Raw genomic sequence first — 26,253 nt, 5'->3', positions numbered from 1 at the left:
AATAAATCAGTTTGACATCTTTCTAGCAAATGGGAATTTCTTATGGATCTGTTCAAATGGCATTTAAGTTTATGAAGTTACAACCTTATAAAATAACTGTAGGCCAAGACCCTGCAAAAAGGTTGCATTTTGTCACTAAATTTTGAATAAGATGCATCACAGGGAAATTGACTCTCACCTAACTTTCTTTTTGCATGACTCATGGTCCCATGTAGATGGATAAATTAATTCACAAAATCTGGAATGTCTTACATAATTCATGACTTTGTTCAAGACACAATTATCACTAACAACACATGGCGTTTCTCTGATTTAACCCCCAGTGTTCTCTGATTTAACCCCCTGCGAATTTTCTCTCTTGGGGGCATTAAAAGAGAGAGCATACAAATCAGATCCACACACTTTAGGTGAACTTAAATCTAATGCTTGTCAAAAAATTGCTGTCATATCTTAAGAGGTAACTGCAGAGTCAATGGCCAATTTCCTTAGCAGGTGTCAGAAACACTCGCACAACAAAAGAAGACAGTTCCAGCATTTCCTTGCGTAATGCAAGTCAGTTATTTATTTTTCTTTTTAAGCATATATGTTAAATAACTTGACACAATCATACTATATTTACTGCAGATCTCCTGTAACCCACACTGTGGACACAGTAGCCAGCCGCACGCTGCGATAGTGGTTACATTATAGATTTATCACCCCGTATGTAAGAGGAAAATAAAAATAGTTACTTCGTCTGTATGTTCAAATGAGACTGAACTTTGAACTGATCTTCACTGAGGTCAGATACTATCAGTCTTTCCATTCTCAGTGTATGATTTATGTTGGTACTTCGTAACTGTATTATTAAACTGGTGGTTCACTTATGTTCTTACCTGCTAACACTTGTATTCTTTGGAAAGGGTTGTATTACATTCTTCTAAAAGTTTGAGGTGCTGTATATACCCATCTATAATACGAGGTTTCTTCCCCAAATTCTTCGCTCAAAAAAAGTTCAGGACCATCTTACATTCGCAAATTAAACTATTCTTGCTGAGGTCAACTTTTTTACGTTCTCTGATTGATTAGTACAGGAGTCATCTTACATTTACAGATGAAGCTTTTGCAGTTGATGTCACACAGAGATTTAATTTGAAAAGTTTGTAAGGGCAGGAAGGAACAGTGAGAGCAGCTTGGCCGAACACTACGACAAATATGGCAAGTGGAGTGAGCGGACACCGCGTTTCATTCTGTGGCCAACTGTGTAAATGTATATCGCGGACATTCATTTTTTATGAACATGTACCAGTTTAAACTACAGTTTGCTTGAATCCATTTGTAGTCGAAAAATTGACTTCAAAATTATGCAAATACCCGACAATAGTATATATTTCTACGGGAGACTAGTAATGCTAACAGATGTAAATTTGCGTTGAATACTTGGAACGTGGCACAGCAAAACGAAACCAAGCTTCAACAACATTTCTAGAACTGTTACCACTCTACTACACTGTTGATTTTCGAGGCTGGCTGTTATATCAATTGCTGCGGATTCATCTGTATGGAGCCCAGAAGACATTGTATTGTCATTAAATTTGCTTGTATTGTCAGCACTGTAAGAACTATAAATTGTTGTAAATTGTAGCAATCAATAATGGATATGAATTAAAGCCAAGGCTGTGTAGAGAAAAGTGGACCTAACAATTGCAGTTCACAATTGTTTGACGCAAACATACAGTACTATTTTTAAGCTAATCATGATTAGTGTGCAGCAGGAAGTTAATGTAGTGCCACATAAAGTAATGTTCATAGGTGGTTTCAGATAAAGAATAAATTAAATAAAGCTAATTCTACACAACAAATTTTCAAGGGACTGATGCGGGGAAGGTTTTAAGTACCGGAACAGTAGAATGTTCAGTACACGCAAGAGAAATGCAATGAAGGCTTCCCAATTAATCTATAAATTACCTGAGTGCATTGAAGATGAATGAGGAATTTTCCAACTGTGTGTATTGTTTAATTCAAAGCAAGTACCGGCAGGATGATGAGGAGGGTGGGGCAGAACAATGCTAGTTCTGCAACTTCTTGTGACATTTCACGTTAAACAAATTGTATATTAATGTAGCGCCATCCTCGACTATTTAAAGAATTGAATTTCTGTGTTTGATGTCACATCTCCTTAACTATGAGTCGTGCAGTAATAGAAATTTTCATGTACATCCAATGGTATATGTAGATATTGTGTGCAAAATGTGCCGGAATAGCATTTTAGTAAAAAAGGAAATGTAGTAGTCAATAAACTTTTTGCTTCGATGATTTTTTGGGAGATGTCAGTGAGTAAAAGTTTTGAAAAGATTTGAAATTCTGTGTAAAGTTTGTTGGACGTCACTAAGTGTTCTCATTATCAAATACTAGATGGGTTATTTGCTTGCTGTGAGTTATGCAGCTTGAAGACACATACGAGTTTGTAACTTTAATACTTGACTTATCGTGTTAAATCCTTTATGTAAGATAATACGTCTTCAGGAGAAGATTGACAGTATTTTAAATTACTGAATTGTCAATAAAGATACGTAGTAATGAAAATAAAACTTTTATTGCTTCTGATAGCCATTATATACACAACCTGCAACTGGGAAACCATTTAGTAACACAGATAACCAGTTTAAGGAAACGGTACCACTATTTGCTGGGACTTATTCACACCATCGATCAGGTGTCTGTTTATTTTGATCTGTTAAGGGGACATCTCATCAGGTAGCAAAGAAACAGACCTGGTAATAATAGGCTATTTTCCTTTGTTAAAAGTGTAGTATGGATTTTTATTGATGATTACACATTAAAATAACATTTTCAGTAAATATTCTCACAAAATATATTGTTATTTTTATGAAATTTAAAGCTAAAAAATCATTACATTCTAAGATTTGGCCACATGATTGAAAATGCTCTTGTTATTGGCTGAAGCTCTGGTGAGTTAGATGAACCTATACTTGTCTATAGGAGTGTTAGCCTAAGTTGCTAGTGTCTGTCCATACTTTCATACTAACAGTTGTTTAGTGATGGAAAACACATTTACAGCTTTTAAATAACAGTGAAAAAGAATTTTGTGAAGGCTGATGGTGGAAAATGTACGAAAGTTGACGCATTTTTGGTCTCTCTGTTCTTCAAAAACAACCTATATTTTTGTATTTCGGAAGTAAGAAACATGAAAATTGTATTGGATTGAGTGGGATGGATGTGTGACAGAGTAAGTCACAGAATTGCCTTAAAACTTAGGGAATCTGGAACTGGGTTATTTGCTTGGACCATGCTGAAAAGGTTTTTCAGATCAACTTGTGAAAGCCTGCACAATAAAACACAGTTGATACTTCTTCATTCAGAAGATAACTCTGATCAATTGTTGTGGTAGTTGCCAGAACTACTACTAAATGGGCACCTGTTTTGTAAATTTTCAAATAGCATAATAGTATAAAGTATGCAATTGATGCAGCAGAACCTTAATTTGTCTAAGTATCTATGCATTTCCAGCAAGTTTGATTAATTCTGGGACAGCAACTTGTGTCAACCATATTGTGTAGAAACATCCAAAGTTTTGCAAGATTCACTTTGTATTTTATTAAGACTGGCTTTGGGTTACTTGAACCCATTTTCTAGCTATGGACGGTTCGGATGCTGTCGTACTATGGCAGGATGTCAGTAAGGAATAACTGGCAGTAGGATTTCATATCTATTATTTTATTTCTCCCTGTCTTGTCAAAATGTAGACATTCAGTTCATAACCAACAGATTGTGGTAAAAGTCCGCATATGTCCCTGGAAATATCCTACAGTTTAAAGAAACTGCAAAAAGGTAGGAAATTAAGTACAGGGACCTGGAAAAGATGAAAGAAGCAGAGGTTGTTGAGACTTCAGAGGGAGTGCCAAGCAACAATTTACTGGAACGGGAGAGGCATACAGTAAAAGATAGATTGGTAGCTTTAAGAGAGGAAATAGTTAAGGGACAGAGGATCGAATATGTAGAAAGACAAGGCCTATTAAAAATCCCCAATGGCACATGAGCTTCTGAATTTAGTTGATGGAAAGGTGAAACTATAAAAAATGCAGTAAATGAAGCAGGTGGAAGGGAATACTAACATCTAAAAAATGAGATTGACAGGAAGTGCAAAATGGCTAAGCAGGAATCGCTACAAGACAAATGTAAGGATTTAGAAGCATATTTAACTAGGGGAATGATAGATATCATCTACAGGAAAATTAAAGAAGCATTTGGAGAAAAGAGAAGCAACTGTATGAATAACAAGAGCTCAGATGGAAAACCAGTCCTAAACAAAGAAGAGAAAGCTGAAAGACGTAAGTAGTATTTAGAGCGTCTGTACAAGGTAGATACAGACAATATTATAGGAATGGAATAGAGCGTAGATGAAAATGGGATGGGAGATACGCTAACTAAGAGTAGAATTTCACAGAACACTGAAAGACCTAAGTCAAAAAGGGGCCTCAGCAGCAAATGACATTCCATCAGAACTACTGACATCTTTGGGAGAGCTAGCCATGGCAAGTCTTCCATCTGGTGTTCAAGATATGTGAGACAGGCAACATTACCAAACCATCAGTGTATTAAGTTATAGTTGCAAAATACTAACACACATTCTTTACAGAAGAATAGAAAAGCTGGTGGAAGCCAACCTTGGGGAAGATCAGTTTGGATTCCGGAGAAATGTACGGACAATCGAGGCAATACTGACCTAACAACTTATGTTAGAAGATGGGTTAAGGAAAGGCAAACCTATGTGTGTAGCATTTGTAAACTTAGAGGAAGCTTCTGATTGTAATGACTTGAATACACTCTTTTGAATTCTGAAGGTAACAGGCGTACAACACAGGGACTGTTACTGCTTCAGCCAACACTGTGATAAGTTGTGTTGTCATATGTCCAAGAGAGTGGCAGTAATATAATATAAATAGCAAGCTAGCTGAGGGAAAAGATTTACGATCGGTGCAAGAAAATGACTCTGATTCCGAGCTAGCAGCAGAACCCCACAGTGGGACGATTAACTATGAGATAATTAACAATTGAATAAGCATTGGACTGGGATCTGGTGTGACTGTGCTGTCTAATGCTTTCAGTGGGTCATTACTGTAGATAAGATTTGTACATGGCAATAGATTGAGGTAATTAAAATTTATATTATGTTGTTTAATTTATCTTATATAAGTTTATTTTATCAACATTTAAGTAAAAGAAAATTGAGCTAAAATTTTGTTAGTCTCAGGGAACCTCTTCTTTTACCAGAGGGGTGATGGGGAAGAGTAGTGTAGTTTTTCAACTATAAGAATAGTTCACACACACACACACACACACACACACACACACACACACAGAGAGAGAGAGAGAGAGAGAGAGAGAGAGAGAGAGAGAGAGAGAGAGAGAGAGAGAGAAATCACGATAGTTATAGGTGAGTATGCAGGTCTTCTATTTAGTTTATCACTCCATTCGCTATGATCAAAAAATCATTGAAAGGACTCCTTTAGGTACTTGCGGGACATGGTGATACAACATGAACAACTGTTTGTTATTCAGCAGTACAATCACAAGATGATGGTGACATAACTTCGTTCATTGTCAGTTCTCTCATAGATATCAATAATTCTGAAGAAATGTTACCTACTCCAGGGGCTCAGTTTTGACGTGGATCTTTCAGTGCAGTGTCAGATTCTTGGAGTACCACACCTCCATCTCATCTATTTCATCTTCCCTTTCTATAACATTGTCATCAAGTATTTTCCCTTTGTATAGCTCCTCTTTATATGCCATCCGCCTTTCAGCCTTTCCGTCTTTGTTTAGTGGCTTCTCAACTTAGTTCTTGATATTCAAACAGCTGTTTCTCTTTTCTCCAAAGGTATCCTAAATGATTTTTAGGTGGCTTGTACATTTTTGCCAGTCATGCATGCTTGTATGGCCAGGCATTATGTTGTCTTCCAGCTGTACCACCATAACCATTTTGTACTTTGTCACTCTTTTTTAAACATTTGTATTCCCTTTTGCTTACTTCATTTGCTGCACTTTTATGTTTTATCTTTTCATCAATGAAATAAAATCTCTCATGTGTTATCAGAGGTTTGTTGTTGGGGAACTGAATTGGTGTTTATCCCAAGTGACAGCTGCAGTACACACATGCACCTGCTTTCTGCTTGAAGAAAGCATATATCCTGCAAATTATGTCTCTCTTGCGTATGCTGAATTTATCATTTCCCCCGACAATCAGTGATGACAACTCACAACAAATGGAAACAAAATTCACTAAACAGCTTGCTATGATCACATTTAATGTCCGCATTAACTGCGGCATTCGCAGTAAAGCACTCTGAAAACTATTGAACACTCATTGGCTGTCAGAGAATTTGTGATGTAGGTGCGCAGAACAAGCCTAAACTCGACCGCCATTGTTCATGACTTACTGCAGATTCCATCACCTTAATTTCTCTCGTGTTTCTTGAACCAAGTATTAGCAATGATTAGATTGTGCTCTGTGCAAAATTCTACCAGGTGGCTTCTCTGTTTATTCCTCTCCCTCACCCCACGTTCTCCAACTATTTTCTTTTGTCTTCCTTTTCCTACAGTCAGGTTCCATTCCCCCATCTCAATTAAATTTTTATCTCCCCCAACAAACTGAATGATTTCTTGTTTCTGCTACTACTTTTAAACTGTTCTTATACAATTGTGCGTAGGTTTCCTTGTTGCAAGTTTGGCACACACGAGGAATTCACAATGCAGTTACCACTTCTGACTCCCTTACCATGTAAATATAAGAAAGAAATTTATCATTATGTAGATAATTGTTTGACAGACCTGATTCTCTGTATCCTTTTTTTATAAATTGACAGTCCGAAGATAATGACGCTTGTCGAAACTTTCAACTACACTGTGACATTCTCTTGTGAATCTGTAGGAAAAAATATAAAAATAAGGACATAAGTCGGTCACTTTGTCTTCAATATGATGTCATTTCTTCCAAAGTTTCTTGTTTTCAGACCTTGGTTGGACAACTTGGTGCTTTGTCATGAACATCAACTACTGCTTGAAAACGGCATATTAGTCAAAATTACACAAAGGTATGCTAGCAACCACATTTCCAAGCAACAAAATGGAAGTTATTTCTAAATCCAAAGCAGGCACAAATAAGTATTCCGGTTAACTTACTCACATGCAGGTGCCACCTCAGTCTGAATATCTAAGAACATCGCACGTGGAATCTCATCAATTATGTGCCCACTAATGGTGTGTGTTTCTGGGGCCTTTAAGCCATTGTGATTTGTTTTAGAGTTGCATAATATGGGACTCTGTAAGATTAAAGATGTAAGCTGTTCTCTGTGAAACCAATTGTTGGTCTGGCTGTGTCTGGTATTGATGTGATTTGACCTGTTATCAGCAAACATCACAGTTTGTGAAGAGCCCTTTAATGCACAGATAAACCATTTATCTAGCAGCCTGAGCACAAAAGTCTGTAAGACGCAATATTTAGTGTTTCCTCCCTCTGAATTAAGTCTTTACTGTTTGTGACCTTCTGTATTAGAACTTTTTTAAGTTCACAGAAAATTTCAGCATGGTATTTTTTCTTGTTCACTTCAAACTGAACAAAGTTCATGAGATAAAATTTATTGCTTTCACAATAAAGATGACTTTACATAAGCCAATTTTGAACTACTATTAAAAGGCTATTCTACATCTACATCCGTATTCTACAAACAATTATGAAGTGCATGCCAGGTTGTACTTACTGTGGAACAACATGTTATGGTTTCTTCCCATTTCAGTCATGCTTCCCATTTCAATGATGTATGGAGTGTGGGAAGAATGATTGATTAAATGTCTGTGTGTACTGTAATTAAACTTGTCTCAGTCTCTGTGCTGGAAGAAGAATATCTTCAGATTCTTCCGTTAACCCCGAAGTACTGTGGATGCGGACATGAACAAGATTACTATTGAGATGTCTTTCAGACAACCTTTTTATTTGCTATATCTGAAATCATTGTTTTGCTGAATATATATTTTCATGACTTTTGCAACTTGATGAATAAGTTGCACACCTTTGGTTGTACTATAAAACATGATCATCTTGGGTTTACCTGAGTCAGGGTCGTTTTCAGTTCAGCACAGAAAGATTTTTGAAATTGCTGCTGATGTGTATACTTCCTTTCTTTCCTCCTGATCATCTGGATTTTTGAATCTTAATGCAGATAATACAATAATAAATCTTTATGTGAAAAGGTTTCTGCTTGTTCCATCTGCTGTAAACCGATTTGTTCCCTGATTTGAAAATGGATGAATACACTCTTCTTTTTCTTCCTGTTCTTGCATCTGTGCATGGTCAGCATATTAAGAAATTGACTTGGCATGGTAATTTATGGGATGGCCATGGCCTTCCTGTTGCCACCCTGTTACTTCCAGTACTGCGTGTGTATAATGGTATTCATGTGAATGTGTACGAAAGCTTTCCTGAATGTTTGCGGAACTTGTAGCTGAGGTAGGATTTAAGTACCAGTCCAGTATTCATGTAGTTGAATGTAGGAAACTGCGTAAAACCAGAACCAGGGTGGCAGGCACACGAACCCTCACCATTAATCCATGTGGCGGATTCGATCAGAAGTCCAGTGCATCTTCCTATCCTGGAAGCAGGTTGTTAATGCGCAAAGCTATCCTAGTGGCTAAATTGGCTAAAAACACTACCAGTCCGACAAGTGTCTTCAATGAAATCATCTTGTAGATACAGTAAGTGATAATTAATTTACTGTGCTCTAAGTGTTTTTCAGGTTTGTTCATAGAATGATTTCATATGAACTATCTTGACTAGAGAACAGATTCCATACCTTCGAAGCAGCAGGAATTTTTCTGATACTTTCTCCATTTCTTTCATTAGCTGGTGGCTTCTGTATTCTCCATTGAAAACATCTGTTCTTAATGTAGTAAGCTCCTCCATTGCCATCAGTGTCAAATCGGCTTCACTTTGTTTCCTGGTCCAAATTAGAGTGCTAAAAACCTCTAAATCTGGGACATTACTGCTGTTGTCAGAGCCTTCATCAGAGAATTCACCGATTCAGTGTGGAACAACAGTACCACATAAAAAAAATGTTATGTAGATGATCTAGCTTTCCCCATCATGGAAAAAATGGTAACATTCACCAAAAATAAGACATCCAGATGTTATAGTATGTCTAAGAGACCTCTCAAGGCTGAAAAATAAGAAACAGTGCAGTAACAATGTAAGAGTTCTGGCATGTGTAACGTACCATCCAATAGAAAGGTACACAGAACAGTCCAGTTCACTTCACAGGGGGATGTGGATATCTTGAGACAAAAACTTGTAGTGGTCTGAGAGATGATTTGTAGTGCCATTTCTGGAAACTTCAAAAGTAGATGTTTATGGAAGTAGTATCTCAATATCGTGTTATAAGCTACATTTTCGAAAATATTTGAGAACACAGGAAGGAGGGAAATGCATTTATGATTAGAGGTCAGTCACAGGTTTAGATTTCTGTAGCTAAACAGGTGTTACTAACTCTGAATTAATTGGCTGATTACAGATGTAACCCATGGGCCTGCTGCAAAGTGAGCATAAGATTTTAGTACATAGTAGAAATACCATCTTGGTTAAAATTTTCTTATCTCTCTAGCAAATGATTTGGCAGACTGATGTTTGGTAGTGAATTATGCAATATCTGTAGAAGGAAGTGTAATGTAATGCTTTCATGTTTCTTTCTCGTTCTTACAGTTTTAGCTACTATTGGGAAGAATTCATTTAATTGAGTAGTCAATGATCTTCATATAACATCATTCGTCATTATACAGTAAAGAATTTTGCTGTACTGCTTGTAGTACCTCTTTAATTCTTGGAGTTAGTCCTCTGCATTAAGTAAAGCTCTCTTCCTGTCACAATATACTGGTCCCAGATGTTAGCTACCTTTTATCACAGCTTCCACTATAATCGTTCCTTGGCCTTGTAAAAGAAAACTGGCATAATAGTGCTGTAGGACTGTTTTTTAGAAAATAATTAAATTTTTCATCTATTGTTTGTCCTTTGAAAATGAAAATGTCTCCCCATAGTTCTTTCTATAAATCCTCACTGCACTGTGTGAGTGAGTCAGCATTTGTGATTCTGTGAATTGTATATGATCTTAGTTAAACGTAATTGATTGCTTATGCTTTTTTGCAACCATTTGATTATCATGATCAAATAAACCATTTATTAAAGGGCTCGCTTCTATTTCATGAAAGACGATTGGATTTAGAAGTAGATTATCAATTGCTGTTGCAGTATTTCTTTCTAAGATTACATCAGCATTGAGATCCCCATGTACAGTTACTTCTCAGTCATTTCTAGTAAGTCTTATTAGTGCACTCTCTGATTGCTTAATGACTGTGTGACTGGATTGAAGAGTTTATAGTAAACAGAACACAGCATTTCATCAGAAGTTCCATGAGGCTTTTCCCGAATAATTCTATTGTACGCAGAAAAGTTGCAATGCTAGAATATTGTTGCAAAATGCAGGCAGACCAGCATACGTTCGATGATTGGGGCAAGAGGTGGCAATTGACCCTCAATGTAAATGAATGTAACATATTGCAAATACATACGTAGAAAGAAAGACCCTTTATTGAATGATCACATGATTGCAGAACTATCACTGGAAGTTATTACCTCCATAAAATATGTAGAAGTACACGTATGGAGCAATTTGAAGTGGAACAACCACATAAAATTAACCACGGGTAAGGCAGATGCTGTACTGAGATCCATTGGAAGAATCCTTGGGAAATGTAATCCAAAATGAAAGTAGCAGCTTGCAATACACTTTCTCATCAAGTACTTCAATATTGCTCTCCAGTCTGGGCTCCACACCAGAAAGGGCTGATCGAGAAAATAGAGACGATCCAAAAAAGAGCACCACTTTTTTTACAGGTTCATTTAGTAATTGTGTAAGTGTCAGAGAGACACTCTGCATCACAGTATGCTCTACTGTTAAAATTTTGAGAGTGTACATTCGTAAAAGTGCCGGCCAGTAACTCCTAAGTTTATTTTGCAAAAAGACTATGAAGATAAAAGTAGAGAGATCATGGACTGCATGGAGACCTACCAGTGATGGTTCTTCCTGTGAACCATGCTTCACCAGAACACGAAAAGTAGTACGAGAAGTACCATCGACCATACATCATAAGGAGGCTTGCAGAGTATGGGTGTGTAGAAATTTAAAACATTTGCTGTGTAGAAATTTAAAATATTTGCTGTTTGGTTGTCTTGTACATTGTCAGAATCTATATCTTGCATGTTATCCAAGTCTGTTTCCACATTATTACTCGGCAAGGCGAGGTGGTTACCTGGCCATAGCAGTGACTAACCTGATTCTGCAGCTATATATAGTCATAGTCAGAGTCCGAGTAGAATGCTTTGTTACCTCACAGTGCAACCACGAAAAGTAGTTGCAGTTAATTTTAGAGACAATGAGAACAAAAAGGTGAGATAGTGCCGACAGGGAAGGCAATAGCAGTTTTAAGCAAATGTTGACAAGCTAAATTTAAGTCAGTGATCTGCAAACTAAAGAAACAACAACACAATGCTGAGTGGAGCAGGAATGAATTACCTGCCCCAGAACAGAATAAGTAAAATGTACACAGTGATAATTTCATTTATGATGCAGATAGATGTGCTATAGATAGCAATTTCTGTAATGCTATGAACAATACAATGCAATACTGTCTTTTCAAAAAAGTCACAGCTTTTGTCCTACAGAATGGGAACTTCCAGGCTAGGAAGGAAACTGAGAAAAGAAGTTGCACATATGAAATTTGAATATAAAGGTGCAAAAATAAAAAAAAGTAATTGTTTGTGGACAAGAGAAGTGTGTACTGTGTTCTGTTAGGTTTTTTACGAAAAAAAAGAAGTATCATAATTAAAGTGGCCAGTGGTGATGAACCCTGGATTTGTATATGGAACATTGTGCATAAATGTTGCAAAGTGACTGCATGTGTGAAGTATTGTCAAACAACAGTGCCAGGCAACACTTCATTTTGTGTATACAGAGTTTCTTTTCATGTTCACTTCTCAAAAACAAGAAAAGTCAGACTACCATGTAGAAACAGACAGAACAAAATTAAAAATATGAAGACACAAGGGAAGCCAAATTTTTGGCATTGAGGAGCACCAACCCGTGACTTCTTATTCCATTGACAAAATTTTGCAAGAAAATGATTCCCTTGATACTGCTGCCATGCAGAAATCCTGTAGAAGTGATTGGGAATCTTGCAAAGAATAAGATCTAGTCACCACACATCAAGCATCTTGCTCTTTAACCAGAAAAAATAACAACTTTTGCTTTTGCTGATAATAAATAAATATCATATGTCACCTGACCGGGTGCAGGCCTTTCGTTGCAACACTACTTAGACAACATCCGCTTCATTTTGCTTCTTTCATATTCCAATAGCTTTTCATTTGACCTCACAAGACTCTGGGGGGAGCTCTTTCGAGATCTTTCCACCGGAGAAAAATGTGAGATAGCCAACGGGAATCAAACCCAGCACATCTGCATTACTTGCCAAAAACTGTAACCACTAGACCATATGGTCAGTTTACCCTTGCTGCTGTGACATTAGCTTCTATTGCTTTGATATTGGAAGACTTGAAGGTCCGTATAACACACCGTAAAAGTGTGAGCTCTTTCGACAGGCCGCACAGGGTAGCTGCGTGGTCTGAGGCGTCTTGTAATGGTCTGCGCAGCCCCCCTCCCCGTCAGAGGTTAGAGTCCTCCCTCGGGCATGGGTGTGTGTGTGTGTGTGTGTGTGTGTGTGTGTGTGTGTGTCATCCTTAGAGTAAGTTTAAGTTAGATTAAGTGGCCTGTAAGTTTAGAGACTGATGATCTTAGCAGTTTGGTCCTGTAAGACCTTACTATGAATTTCCAGTTTTTCTTTTGAAAGCTGGGGAAACTGAAATAAGTCATCATATACTCTAACAAAGAGTTAGAAAGAATTGAAACAGCAGACTAATAAACACACACTTCTGTGGAAAAAGTGACAGCAGGGGAAAAGTTATATGGATTCTGTCATTGAAGCACTTGTGAGAAGCTGAGGTCTGATGTACCGTGTAGCCTGTCTCTGTTCTTATTGTAAATGGGCACTTTATTCAGTGGTGCATAACGTGTAGCATGTGACAGTCCTTCACTTTGAGTACTGGAGTGTATGCTATTGCTACCACCCCTCCCTACTTCTCAGATGTAAATACAATGGTGCTGTCTTCCTGGCCAGGTAATAAACCATCTAAAGAGCTGTTCGGTACAATACTCTTTAAGGGCCATGGCCTGGAACCTTATTCTACTTTTTGTGTAGATAGCCTTGCCCCCTTTCCTTATACACTCCTGGAAATTGAAATAAGAACACCATGAATTCATTGTCCCAGGAAGGGGAAACTTTATTGACACATTCCAGGGGTCAGATACATCACATGATCACACTGACAGAACCACAGGCACATAGACACAGGCAACAGAGCATGCACAATGTCGGCACTAGTACAGTGTATATCCACCTTTCGCAGCAATGCAGGCTGCTATTCTCCCATGGAGACGATCGTAGAGATGCTGGATGTAGTCCTGTGGAACGGCTTGCCATGCCATTTCCACCTGGCGCCTCAGTTGGACCACCGTTCGTGCTGGACGTGCAGACCTCGTGAGACGACGCTTCATCCAGTCCCAAACATGCTCAATGGGGGACAGATCCGGAGATCTTGCTGGCCAGGGTAGTTGACTTACACCTTCTAGAGCACGTTGTGTGGCACGGGATACATGCGGGCGTGCATTGTCCTGTTGGAACAGCAAGTTCCCTTGCCGGTCTAGGAATGGTAGAACGATGAGTTCGATGACGGTTTGGATGTACCGTGCACTATTCAGTGTCCCCTCGACGATCACCAGTGGTGTACGGCCAGTGTAGGAGATCGCTCCCCACACCATGATGCCGGGTGTTGGCCCTGTGTGCCTCGGTCGTATGCAGTCCTGATTGTGGCACTCACCTGCACGGCGCCAAACACGCATACGACCATCATTGGCACCAAGGCAGAAGCGACTCTCATCGCTGAAGACGACACGTCTCCATTCGTCCCTCCATTCACGCCTGTCGCGACACCAGTGGAGGCGGGCTGCACGATGTTGGGGCGTGAGCGGAAGACGGCCTAACGGTGTGCGGGACCGTAGCCCAGCTTCATGGAGACGGTTGCGAATGGTCCTCGCCGATACCCCAGGAGCAACAGTGTCCCTAATTTGCTGGGAAGTGGCGGTGCGGTCCCCTACGGCACTGCGTAGGATCCTACGGTCTTGGCGTGCATCCGTGCGTCGCTGCGGTCCGGTCCCAGGTCGACGGGCACGTGCACCTTCCGCCGACCACTGGCGACAACATCGATGTACTGTGGAGACCTCACGCCCCACGTGTTGAGCAATTCGGCGGTACGTCCACCCGGCCTCCCGCATGCCCACTATACGCCCTCGCTCAAAGTCCGTCAACTGCACATACGGTTCACGTCCACGCTGTCGCGGCATGCTACCAGTGTTAAAGACTGCGATGGAGCTCCGTATGCCACGGCAAACTGGCTGACACTGACGGCGGCGGTGCACAAATGCTGCGGAGCTAGCGCCATTCGACGGCCAACACCGCGGTTCCTGGTGTGTCCGCTGTGCCGTGCGTGTGATCATTGCTTGTACAGCCCTCTCGCAGTGTCCGGAGCAAGTATGGTGGGTCTGACACACCGGTGTCAATGTGTTCTTTTTTCCATTTCCAGGAGTGTATTATGCCTACAGTAATGAGGTACGTGTATCCATCTAAGTCAATTGTTCACTTACTGCATATCCATACAATTATCTGGTATGCATAGCACATCTGTAGAAAGAGCTGTAGATTTTTGAGTGCCCTATATCGATACAAGCAGCTCATTTTTCTTATTGAATAAGCTTCTTATGTTTTGACGGAAAAGTTAACATTTGTACTGTCATAGCTTCTGTTTATTGTTTCTTACTGGCAATACTGTGTCTCCTCTTATTCAGCAGCTCTGTCTTTTTAGAAATTTACTCTAGAAAAGCCGTAACGAAAGTTTTTAAAAATCATATGAATTGGACAGACAGTGCTCTGGTTATATTGAATGTTTCTGGAATTTAGTTATGCAAGTATCCTCATCAAGTTGAAAGATTTGCACCAGGCCGCTGATCCATACAAGACTGTTACTCAGAACATTCAGATGGAGACCATGCTGTGTGTAATGTGGCTTTGATGGGAATGACACTTCAGTCACATTCATGTTGTCACCGCACTCTATTGAGTGAGTTCTTAGTATTTACTTATTCACAGTACACCACATCCTGGGTATGTATAACCAAGTGACACAACCTTAGCATTGCTGTGTAGTGTGTTGCCAATGACGTGCTTGTCATCATCCTCAGTTGTGTGGTTGAGGATAATGTTGGCCAACCTATTCTCAATATCCGTACTAGTCACTGCAAGATTTTTACCAAAATGTTTTCCCTAAGAACGTAATACACAAGGTGACATAGCTAGGCCATGTAGGTGGATTTAAAATGCTAGTTACTTGGTATTTCATACCCCAGGACCTGTGTACAACTCAGATGTTCCCCTCTCATGGTGTCCTGGTGAGTACTACTAGCCTCAATTGCACTTTTTCTCTGGTTTGCAGGATGTTCCTAAACTCCTGTGTTCCCTGCACAATTTTGTCCGTAATAACCAGAGCAGTGAGTCTGACAGATGTCTATACTAAAGCTAGTGTACTAGAAACGTATCTTGAAGGTCTTAACTAATTTGGCAGGTTTGGCCACAATACCTACCCTATTCATGACCTTACTGCAGCTCTCAACTGTTATTATTCTAACACCTGCCAAATCAGCAACAAGTTTAAGATCAACTGGTGCTACTCCATAGCTGTGGACTAACATGTGAAACACTATGGCATCAAAGGCAAGCCACTTCTCCATTCAGGTTGATTGCTTCATAGCACCAAAGATGATAAAAGCATACAGTCTTCACACTGTTGACTATTTCACTCCATTCTATGGCAATTTTCACAGTTTTCCATTCTGACATTTTTTTAGTCCAGAGAGATTATTTAGTAGCCTTTTTTCAACAAAAAATTGCAGTTATGTTGATTGCTATTTATTCAATAAAACAAGAACTGGTCCACAATACTTATATTACAGAAAAAGCAGGGGTATGTTATATGTAATGTTACTGAGTTAGCTAAATTTTAGATTGTTTCAATGAAAGATTTTTCCTTGCATGATTTAACTGGCACTACATCAAATATCAAGACTAGGTTAGGTTGTGTTGACTACACAAGTATAAAGGGGACTGACATTGTGAGTGAGAAAAAAGTTTAGTAAGGGTTTGAAATTATGCTTGAAGTTTGTTGGAAGTCGGAAAGTGCCCTGATTATGAAACACTGGATGAGAGTAGCCTGGACAATTTGTGCACCATTTTAAGCAAAAGCAAGTTTTTAAGACATCTCAATGTTCATGATATCATATCTTATGAACTGTACAGTGATATAATTTTGCAGATACTTTCAGTGATATAAATTGTGTGTAAAGTTTGTTGGAAGATATTAAGTGCTCACATTCTCAAATACTGGATGAATCAAGTCCAGATTTTAGCGCACCACCAGTTACTCTGTCTCAAGACAAAAACAAGTTTCTGAAAGTAATACTTGCCTTATTCTGTTAAGCTTTTAATATAAGATTATACCTCTTAATCATTATGACAGCATTTTGAACTTTCAAAGTTGGTCAGTAATCATGTGAAATGATGAAAATCAAATTTTAATTGATCCTGGAAGCTGTTAGATAGAACACCTGCAACTGTTACTGATCAGTGACATGGTTAGTTATTTTTTATTATCTAAATTGAGGAAATGCTTTGACAGATTCCTTGTAAATAGCCCTTTCTGAAGTATTATTTAGCTTTGTTGTCATTTATGTATGTGCCAGTCTGCCCCATGTGTGGGTGAAGCAGAGGGGCAAAGTATTTCACCAGTTTGTACATCGATGAGCTTTGTGCATATATGATCAGTATTAACGGTTCGTCATCTTTGTGAATTTTTGGTAGTCCATACAGCTGAAGTTGTAGAGCTTCTGCGTTGCACAGGTTCCTCTGTACATCATGGCGATGAACAGCTCTGAAACGTCCTAAGACACCTGAACAGTCTCCATGTTAACATAAAATTTGCTGTGGAGGTAGGATCAAGCACCATTTCTAGATATGCTGGTTACGAGAGATGGCGGGAACCTGTGACATAGCATGTATTGAAAATCAGTGCACATGGAGCAATACCTGCACTATCAATCAAATTGTACACTCACAGCTTGTACAAAACAAATATGTGAGTTGCAGCATCTCGAATGCAACATCTGGCAAGTGTTCAGAGGAGTAATGGGGAATCCACCAGCTGCATAAGAAGTGTCCCAAAATATAACACTCTGTGAAGTGGTTGAAGTCACAGAAATTAAAAAATTGATAATAGTGTGGAAGAAAGTGCCCACTGAACCAGTTATTTTGGGTGAGAATTCTTATTCTTCTATAAATTACAACCACCTTGGAATCATGTCTTCTACAGTTACTTAGATTTTCTACACCCTTTCACAGTTCACATAATGAATAATAAACTGGTGCTAAATAATTTGTTTTGCCATGTGGTGGATTATTATTTTAAAACATTAAAAATTCAGTAATCCACTTACAGTGAGATACTGTGGAGACTACGTTGCATGGATCCAAAACAGTATTATATGCTATCATTTACTTGGCAACTTTTATTGGAAGCGTGGAAAATGTGTGAAAGTATGCTAATGTACAGAAAGGCAGATCCAAAGCTCTAATAGCCTTATAACTTAATATTTGTATCTGTAGGCATATTTTAATACTAAGGTTGCCCTGTACAACAATTCTTTATTGAATATAATGAGAATTACACACACGAAAGAATGGTGTTTTATCTACACACCCTATTTTTCCACATAATCTCCATCCCATTCTATGGCCTTCCTCCAGTGTGAAACAAGGGTGTGTAAGGCCTTTCGGTACTAATATACAAGAGTGCAGATAATTGCATCCACACTTCCTTGCTGATTGACAGGTGCAGTGCCAAATGCCGAATCGTAATGCGTATGTCCTCATGAATGACAACATCAGCTCGCTACAACATGTCAGGTGTGACAGCCGTGAATGGTCTCCCCAACCGTTGCAAATCGTGGAGCTCTGCCGAACTGCCTTCTGATGACCTCACCCTCTGTGCCCAGAGACTAAACCTTCTTCTGTCAACAACAGATTATCTGTAGACTTTGCACAAGCATTTACAGACGCCATTTTTAATCTGTCCTGTAGCTATGCTATCTGTCGGAAGTGACGAAAACTGGGTGTGTACTCACTCAGTAGATTTCAAATAATACATACGTAATGTTTTGCATTCGTAGCATTTTCAGCTGAGAAAAAAACGTTCATTACTTTCTGGGCGACCCTTGTACAATAGAAAGATCAGTACTCAAAATATATGAAATTAAAGTGAGACTTTTTTCAATAATTCAACTTTTGACACTTCTGTGTAAGCAGTTTCTCACCTTAAAGATTGTCACTAATACAAAACCTTCTGAAGCTTCTAGACTTCTGCTGGATAAATAGGAACTGAAAGCGAAGTAAAAATGCAGAAGGTGTAGCTGTGAATGTTATACATTGAGCTTATATCTGAAAGTCGTTGATACAATCTATTCATGAAGAGATTTCCATTGGCCAAAAGTACCTCTGCAACCAGCCACCATGCTGAAGCTGGTAGCAGTTACTTGCCCACTTGGCAGCTGCTGCTCAGAAATACAAGTTTTTGTGTGTTCTAAGATTATTGATGTTCCATATGGCTTGACAAACACTAGCAACTGTGTTCAGTAAATTGCTTAGGAACAGTTACGTAGTTTGTAATATGAAGTATAAATGTATGGATTATTTTGAAAGTGAAAAGTGGATTTCACTCCACATTGTTTTTTGAGATATCCATTTTATAAATTTTATGTGAACATCGCAGTTGCATTACCATTTATATTGGTGCATCTGAACAAGGAGACAGCCTTCCCGGCTAGTATTCTGAAGATCGGCTCATAAAATTACGTAATGTATTTAGTGCAGAACTACATGTGATCTTTGAGGTCTTTGAGCACGTGTGGAACATCTATTTTATAGAACATTTTATCTGCTCAAACTCCCTGAGAACATTCCGGTACATTTACATTCAGTTTTTATTTTCCCGAAGTTGTGGTGCATGTAAATAATATAGCATATCAAACAGAGAAATGTCTCTTCTCATCTTACAAATGACTGGGGAATAGGTATCATTCTGCTGTGTATCATAGCTCATATTAGTGAAATAGATTGTGAGATGGACCAGCCGTAGACAGTGGTTTAGTTCTCTATGCAGTTAAGGGTGAAGGACAAAACACTGGTAGGTGGTCCAGACATTGACATCTCTCTCTTCAGTAAGTTAAACAAGGTGAAAAAATTGTAACACACCTCTGAATAGGGCATTGCTCTCTGTTGTAAAAGGTCCTTCAGTAAGACAGCCTTCCAAAATCCAGTAGTTGTGGTTTATGCACGTAAGTATGCAATTATGGTAGAATGCATTTTGTTTGGTAATGAAATGGTTGCTTTTATTTTGGCTGAAGACTTAAAACCTATTTTGAGTGACGACACAAAGAAGCTAAAATTTGTATAAATGCCTAATGCCAAAACTGAGAGAAATACTTAATTTGTTCAACTTACAATATGGTCTTCTACTGCTTTTAGAACTCCATGTCTGTATTTCCCGTACCTTTCATGTCTAGTATTTTCACTTTTTTGTTGTAATTTTTGCTGTGCTTTTGAACTATTCATGCAGTGCACTGATGGCTGCCTTTTTTCATATTCCATAATCCAAACAGGAGAGAAATGCTAAAGTATTTAGAGAATAGAAGAGAAATGACAGCTCTGCAGCAGATGTTAGCAGCAGTACATATAGTGTCTCAGAAAAGATAGGGAAAATGAACATGTCACATAAATGGTGTATGACAGGGTGTGATGGGTGTCAGTGGCTACCTAATCATTGAAGATATGGTGAAGACACATATAGATGACTTATTTTGCAAAGTTCTTGAATGTAAATAACTTGCAGCAATGTGAGAATAGCAACACAGAAAATAAAACAGTGGAAAGTTCAGGCTGGAATATCAACAATATCATTTGACATTGCCTACACAGAAGTAGATAGATAGATACATTGAAAGTTCTGGAGTGGAGAGTAGGAAATCTTGACGTACGTGTGTGTGTGTGTGTGTGTGTGTGTGTGTGTGTGTGTGTGTGTTGGAAAAAACAGTTGATAACGCAGGTTGTCACAAAATCAGGAGAGATGGCTAGAAATTATGTACAGACAGATCACATTAACTTCAGTAGGTAATTTATATGATGCCATTAGTATCCAGAAATGTTCTTAAGGAATATGTTATGGATTGATGATAAGACAACAATTGATCTTTCTCAGAGATCATCAATTTACACAAAGATAGCATGTACTTTTAAGGATCTGTTAGCATTCCTGGATGTAATCAGAGATATTGAAATATAAGTGTGATCATTGTTGAAAGTTGCGCAATTGGTGTCATATGAGACCTGGAGACACCAGAAAGTTTCAGATAGATTATATTATGGTAAGACAGAGATTTAGGAACCAGGTTTTAAATTGTGAGACATTTCCAGGGGCAGTTGTGGACTCTGGCCACAATTTATTAGTTATGAACTGCAGATTAAAACTAAAGAAACTGCAAAAAGGCAGCAATTTAAGGAGATGGGACCTGGATAAACTGAAAGAACCAGATGTTGGTTTGAGTGAGTATTAGGGAGCAATCGCCAAGAACAGGGAAAGGGAATATGATAAGTGAAGGCAGCAGAGGATCGAGTAGGTAAAAAGAAAAGGGTTAGTAGATACCCTTCGGTAACTCAAGAAATGCTGAAGGAGAAAACATAAAAACGTAATAAACGATGCAGTTGAAAGGGAATACAAATGTCTAAAAAAATTAGATTGACAGAAAGGGTAAAATGGCTAATCAGGAATGGCTAGAGGGCAAATGTAAGGATGTAGAAGTGTATATCACTAGGGGTAAGATAGATACTGCCTACAGGAAACTTAGAGAGACCTTTGGAGAAAAGAGAAGCACCTGTATTGATATCAAGAGCTCAGATGGAAAACCAGTCCTAAGCAAAGAAGGTAAGCAGGAGTATATAGAGGGTCTATACAAGGGAAATGCACTTTAGGGCAATATTATGGAAATGGAAGAGGGCATAGAGGAAGAAGAGAAGGGAGATATGATACTGCATGAAGAATTTAACAAAGACTGAAAGACCTAAATCAAAACAAGGTCCTGGGAGTAGACAACTTTCCATTAGAGCTACCGATAGCCTTGGGAGAGCCAGCCATGACAAAACTCTTCTATTTGGTGAGCGTGATGTATGAGACAGGCGAAATAGCCTCAGACATCAAGAAGAATATAATAATCCCAGTTCCAAAGAAAACAGGTGCTGTCAGGTGTGAAAATTGCCAAACTATCAGTTTAAGTCATGGCTGCAAAATACTAGCACAAATCTTTTACAGAAGAATGGTAAAACTCATAGAAGCCAATACTGACCCTATGACTTCTCATAGAAGATAGGTCAGATAGACTTTTAGAGACAGCGTTTGACAACGTTGACTGGAATACTCTCTTTGAAATTCTAAAGGTGACGGGGGTAAAATACAGGGAGCAAAAGGCTATTTACAATTTGTACAGAAACCAGATGGCAGTTATGAGTCGACGGGCAGGAAAGGGAGGCAGTGGTTGAGAAGGGAATGAGACAGGGATGTAGCCTATCGCTGATGTTATTCAATTTGTATATTGAGCAAGCAGTAAAGGAAACAAAAGAAAAATTTGGAGTAGAATTAAAGTCCAGGAAGAAGAAATAAAAACTTTGAGGTTTGGCATTGCAAAGTTGTCATACACAGTAAATGGCTGAACAGTATCTTGAAATGAGGATTTAAGATGTACATCAACAAAAGCAAAACAAGGATAATGGAATGTAGTCAAATTAAATCAGGTGATGCTGAGGGAATTAGGTTAGGAAATGAGACTCTTAAAGTAGTAGATGAGTTTTATTATGAGGGAAGCAAGATAGCAAGATAACTGTTGATAGTCAAAGTAGGGAGGATACAAAATTTAGATTGACAATGGCAAGACAAGCCTTCTGGAAGAAGAGAAAGTTGTTAACATGTAGTATAGACTTAAGCATCAGGAAGTCGTGTAGCCATGTATGGAAGTGAAACATGGACGATAAACAGTTTAGACAAGAAGAGAGTAGAAGCTTTTGAAATGTAATGTGGTGCTGCAGAAGAATACTGAAGATTAAATGGGTAGACCATGTAACTAACGAGGAGGTACTGAATAAAATTGGGGAGATGAGAAATCTGTAATACAATCTTACCAGAAGAAGGAATTGGTTGTTAGGACGCATTCTGAGGCATCAAGGGATCACCAATTTAGTACTGGAGGGAAGCATGGGAGGTTAAAAATCGTAGAGGGAGACCAAGAGATGAATACAGTAAGCAGATTCCGAGGGTTGTAGGTTGCAGTAGTTACTCGGAGATGAAGAGGCTTGCATGAAGAGAGTAGTATGGAGAGCTGCATAAAACCAGTCTTTGGACTGAAGACCACAGCAAAAACAGGCCACAATTTCTAGATATTGGATACCTTTAAAAGAATGTTCAGTTTCAGGTTGATTTGAAACTAAAGTGGACAGAATGTGGAAATAGAACACTGTTGAATGTAGCTAATACTTAAGTGTCCAGCCTGAATCATATCAGCTGTGTACATTTTTTGTAAGGAGGAAGGATGAGAGGAAGTTTTCACATGTGTGAAGTATTTTGTACTAGTACAGAATTTCAGTAACAAGAAAAGAAGGGTAGGTAGAACAAAATAGTTTTTCCAATAATTGTTACCCTTCACTCACATTTCCAGCCAGTTTGCGTGGATGTGTGTAGTATCAGGAAGATAGAGCTAAAATATACTGGTAACTTTGCATAAATTTGTTTAAATGTTAATGAAAACACACACAAAAATGTAAGAAAATACTGTGCAGTCAGTCACAAAATTGCTGACTTCAGAAGCTCACTATTTATGCTGAAAGCATTCTGTCTTCCAATATTTTTAGCAAGCTCTTAGTTGTGAGTTTAGTGGAAACAAAGCCAGAAAAAAAAGCAATTCTGTGATAAGCCAATATTGCTGCAAAAAAATTATAGTTATGCAAATTATATTACCAGACAGTTGTTCAGTGGCTGAAGAGAAAATGTCCATCACGGACATGGAAAAACTGGAAAGTAAAACTATGGTATTCACCTGCATAATTGTTAAACAAATGATTATTGGTGGAAAAATTGTTTTTCCAGATATTTAAAGAAAAGTTGTTTGAAGCTTTTGAAGTAAAAAACAATGCCTTGTTAAGAATGACTTGTAGTAAATCAATACTTAATGAATTTGGTGAGCATTTAAAGAGAGATCTCTTCAATGCCTTTGAAATGTTGCTATGGATTCATTTTTCTTTTTAATGTTCATAATACCTGTACGACTGTTCCTCCTCCTCCTCCTCCCCCCCTCCCCCCCCCCCCCCCTCCCCTCCACACACACACACACACACACACACACACACACACACACACACACACACACACACACACACACACACACCAAAAAAAGGGAAAAAAAATGAGCTTGGTTACTATACTCACAATGTATCTCTTTTTGCTTCAGGACAACGGCAGTGGTCGAAACCAGTGGTCACAGACATCAGCTCAACCCAACAAGTCCAGTGCCAAGCAAACTTAAAGACCATCTTACCGGCTCCATACTGAGAGTCTGAGTACCACTGCCATAGTCTTTAACAGGTGCTTCGTAATGGTACAACATGGCTCACTGTTTTCCAAATTAAACACTGTTAATGTGTTCAGTTTTTCATCCCTTGTTTTAAATTTAATATGCAATCTGTCCAAATTATAGAGCCATTTCCTAAGGCAAGAAAATGTTGGATCATGACTTAAGATTTCACTCATTTTCATTGTATTAATATTTTGCAGCGCATGTTCTAAGACTTAAAGTAGTTGTTTGTATTGTTTCTTCTGTTAATAGGATTCATGGTCTCCAGTAACAGTTCACAGATTAAATTGCATTGTATTTTTGTTAGCTTAAAGTGTATAGGAAACCTCATACATTTGTAAATGATTGAATAGCGGTACCATCCCCTTTCTTGTATAGAATGTTTTTATTTGTGAAGAATTAAAGTGAATTAAATTAATATTCATTTCTATATTTTTGTTATTTCATTGCATGATCCGGAAAAAAACCTCTACCAAAGCAATTGCTGTGGCATTTGGATGGGATGAGCCCGCTTACACACTTAGGCACAAGCTGAGTGATCTCTAAAAAGACTGTTTGGTTTGCTTTCTGACTTTATTTTTCTCTCTTGTTCAGAATGTGTCACAGAGAGACAAACTGTTGCTAGCCCTCATGGGCTTACGCATCCTGTCACGTATTAGAGTTCGATAAACTTGTAGTGTACTTGTAGTGTTCAAAGAAAGCTATATCTCAACCCTGTGTATTATATGAGTAGCTTAGTTGTTTTGTAAGTATGATAAGAGATGATAAATAACTTATCAAATTAATATAAATATTTAATATTTTCTTTCTGTATTTTGTATTCCATTTTGTGGTTTATACAACAGTGGCTGCTGTTGCTCATTTTTCAATTAAGGGGGGAAAGAAAGATATACTAATGGCCATTCACTATATTTTTGGTGCAAGTTGTATGGACAATATTACTATTTGAGAACCTGTGTGATCTCTGTAGGCCCATAAATATTTCCAAGCTGATGGCTGATTTAAGGAGCTAATGTATAAATTTGGAGATCACATTGGCCAGTGTAAGCTTGGAGGTAGAAGCTTATAAAACGAGCATGTACAAAGGCTAATTAATAAATAGGTGTAATTGGGTTGCAAAAATTATGTTGTTTTTTACATCTTTTTAATGACTTCAGAATTGTAATTGTTGTTACCTCATTGTTGTTTAAAATATAGTGGTTTTCATATTTGTAAATTTTGTGCAAGCTTTAATATTTGGGACTTCACACCAAGCAGTAACAAAGTAGCACTGGCCAATATTGTGTACAGTTAAATAGATTAGTAAAGAATTTTTATGAAAAAGGCTGAGATTTGATTATAGAATACATCTTACAATCAGTGTACAGCAAATGGACAATTTGATTTGTAATTACATAGCAATTTTTCAACACTGAACTTGTCTTTTCTTGTCTACAGTGTATAAAACATACGCATGAAAGTGAATTTGAGCATTTATCTTGTTGATACCATCTCTTAAATTTTTTCCCAATGATATTATCATAACAAGGCATGAGCAAAATGAAATAAGCACATGTTATATTTGTTGATTAAAGAAAATAAGAAACTAGACCAAAGACAACAGTAACATATAGTAATGATCTGCGTGCATAAAGAAAGTGCTGTAATATACAAGAATTATGAACAGTATGTAACTTAGTTTTGTATTATATCTTCTAAATGATGATGCCTTAAGGATGTGAATTGTTCGTAATCAAATGAACAATTTTCTGAGCATATGTCAGTCATTTAAAAGAGTGTTCTTCTATTTTTGACATGGAGCTTCTCCACATTATTTTCTGAAGGTCAGAAATTTGTCATATGTTGTGCTTTCTCTTCGAACTCCTAATTAGCAAAGTGGTTTTGAAATAGACTTGCATATGATATACTAGTCAATTACATTTGGATAAATTTCGATTTGTCAATGATGGAGCAATTTTTACCACGCTTTGTTTGTTATCACTGTAATTTACCAGTACCATGTGTCAAAGGAAAGAAATACAAATCATTTTCTGCTCATTTCATATTTGAATAGACATATTTTTCTTTTTTCCAAGAAATCTTAGAAGCCACATTTGTTCTTCTAAAATAATCCAGTGAGTATAATCATTATATTATCATTAACTTGAATTTCACAAAAGGCGGAAGCTTTTCAGTTTAAGCACATTAAACTTTTAGTACACCATATAACCTGGTTCTGTGGCTTATTAAACTGTAAAAAATTTCTTTTCTAGAATCTTTCAGA

At 38.0% G+C, this 26,253-nt stretch overlaps 1 protein-coding gene across 5 annotated transcripts in view; it reads left to right on the top strand.

Moving 5' to 3' along the window:
* LOC124794689 (protein lingerer) overlaps positions 1 to 25,406 on the top strand; it is a 121,131-nt gene extending 95,725 nt beyond the window's left edge. For all 5 annotated transcript variants that reach the window (XM_047258241.1, XM_047258243.1, XM_047258242.1 and 2 more), the window contains one exon: positions 23,868 to 25,406. The gene's annotated coding sequence lies outside the window, so the exon portion shown is untranslated. The remainder of the gene's footprint in view (positions 1 to 23,867) is intronic.
* Positions 25,407 to 26,253: the final 847 nt, after the last annotated feature.

The sequence above is a fragment of the Schistocerca piceifrons genome, chromosome 4 (assembly GCF_021461385.2).
Source record: "Schistocerca piceifrons isolate TAMUIC-IGC-003096 chromosome 4, iqSchPice1.1, whole genome shotgun sequence".
NCBI classification, from domain to species: Eukaryota; Metazoa; Arthropoda; class Insecta; order Orthoptera; family Acrididae; genus Schistocerca; species Schistocerca piceifrons.
The sequence above is the reverse complement of the archived record's forward strand: the minus strand, read 5'-3'. Positions and strand labels throughout refer to the sequence as shown.